The following is a 2,500-nucleotide window of genomic DNA, read 5'->3' as shown; positions in this document are numbered from 1 at the left end:
GTCCCTGTTTGTGGCACCTGACCACACGACTGAACAGTAGTCCAGGTGCGACAAAACTAGGGCCTGTAGAACCTGTCATGTTGATAGGGCTGTTAAGAAGGCAGAGCAGCGCTTTATTATGGACAGACTTCTCCCCATTTTAGCTACTGTTGTATCATTATGTTTGACCATGACAGTTTACAATTCAGGGTTACTCCAAGCAGATTAGTCACCTCAACGTCCTCAATTTCCACATGATTTATTACAAGATTTAGTTGAGGTTTAGGGTTTAGTGAATGATTTGTCCGAAATACAATGCTTTTTAGTTTTAGAAATATTTAGGACTAACTTATTTCTAGCCACCCATTCTGAAACTAACTGCAGCTCTTCGTTAAGTGTTGCAGTCATTTCAGTCGCTGTAGTAGCTGACGTGTATAGTGTTGAATCATCCGCGTACATAGACACACTGGCTTTACTCAGAGCCAGTGGCATGTAAATTTTAAAGATTGAAAAAGTAAGGGGCCTAGACAGCTGCCCTGTGGAATTCCTGATTCTACCTGGATTATGTTGGAGAGGCTTCCATTAAAGAACACCCTCTGTGTTCTGTTAGACAGGTAACTCTTTATCCACAATATAGCAGGGGGTGTAAAGCCATAACATATACGTTTTTCCACCAGCAGACTACGATCAATAATGTCAAAAGCCGTACTGAAGTCTAACAAAACAGCTCCCACAATCTTTTTGTCATCAATTTCTCTCAGCCAATCATCAGTCATTTGTGCTGTGCTTGTTGAATGTCCTTCCCTATAAGCGTGCTGAAATTCTGTTGTCATTTGTTTACTGTAAAATAGGATTGTCTGGTCAAACACCATTTTTCCCAGAGGTTTACTAAGGGTTGGTAACAGGCCGATTGGTCAACTATTTGACCCAGTAAAGGGAGCTTTACTATTCTTAGCTAGCGGAATTACTTTTGATTCCCTCCAGGCCTGAGGACATACACTTTCTAGTAGACTTAAATTGAAGATATGGCAAATAGGAGTGGCAATATCGTCCGCTACTATCCTCAGTAAATTTCCAACCAATTTGTCAGACCCCCGGTGGCTTGTCATTGTTGATAGACGACCATCATTTTTTCACCTCTTCCTAACTCACTTCACAGAATTCAAAATGACAATTCTTGTCTTTCATAATTTTTTACCTTTATTTAACTAGGCAAGTCAGTTAAGAACAAATTCTTATTTTCAGTTTGAAGCTTTTTCTTGAGCTTGATGAAAGTAAGTCCATATTTAAATCACCTAGAAAATATACCTCTCTCTTGATATCTCATACATTATCAAGCATTTCACACATCACGCTCCCATTGTGCGATGGGGGCAGGGTAAATGTCCCGAGCAGCAATGTGGGGGTAGAATGTCACAGGCGCAGGGAAAGCAGATAACTGCCGAGTGGTGGCCATTTATCAGATGGTCTGGAGGAAGAAGCTATTGGTCTGACCGTTTCTGCCGTGATGCTCCTATACTGCTCTCGTCAAAATAATGGAAGTGGGGAGAACAGGCCGTGGCTCGGGTGGTTGAGGTCCTTGATGATCTTACATTTGACATTTTAGTCATTTACCAGACGCTCTTATCCAGAGCGATTTACAGGAGCGATTAGGTTTAAATGCCTTCCTCAAGGGCACAGTTTTTCACCTAGTTGGCTCTGGGATTGGAACCAGCGATACAGCCTGAAAGTAGGCTCTGGATGGTGCTCCTGTAGAACACTGTGAGGGCCCTTGGGGATTGGAACCAGCGATACAGCCTGACAGTATGCTCTCGATGGTGCTCCTGTAGAACACTGTGAGGGCGCTCTGCGATTGGAACCAGCGATACAGCCTGACAGTATGCTCTCGATGGTGCTCCTGTAAAACACTGTGAGGGCCCTCGGGGATTGGAACCAGCGATACAGCCTGACAGTATGCTCTCGATGGTGCTCCTGTAAAACACTGTGAGGGCCCTTGGGGATTGGAACCAGCGATACAGCCTGACAGTATGCTCTCAATGGTGCTCCTGTAGAACACTGTGAGGGCGCTCTGGGATTGGAACCAGCGATACAGCCTGACAGTATGCTCTCGATGGTGCTCCTGTAGAACACTGTGACGGCACTCTGGGATTGGAACCAGCGATACAGCCTGACAGTATGCTCTCGATGGTGCTCCTGTAAAACACTGTGAGGGCCCTCGGGGATTGGAACCAGCGATACAGCCTGACAGTATGCTCTCAATGGTGCTCCTGTAAAACACTGTGAGGTACTATAACAATGCTATTGATAACAGACTGAGGTACTATAACACTGCTATTGATAATAGACTGAGGTACTATAACCCTGCTATTGATAATAGACTGAGGTACTATAACCCTGCTATTGATAATAGACTGAGGTACTATAACAATGCTATTGATAATAGACTGAGGTACTATAACCCTGCTATTGATAATAGACTGAGGTACTATAACACTGCTATTGATAATAGACTGAGGTACTA

The sequence above is a fragment of the Oncorhynchus kisutch genome, linkage group LG22 (genome assembly GCF_002021735.2).
Source record: "Oncorhynchus kisutch isolate 150728-3 linkage group LG22, Okis_V2, whole genome shotgun sequence".
In the NCBI taxonomy this organism is placed as follows: Eukaryota; Metazoa; Chordata; class Actinopteri; order Salmoniformes; family Salmonidae; genus Oncorhynchus; species Oncorhynchus kisutch.
Note: the sequence above shows the minus strand (reverse complement) of the source record.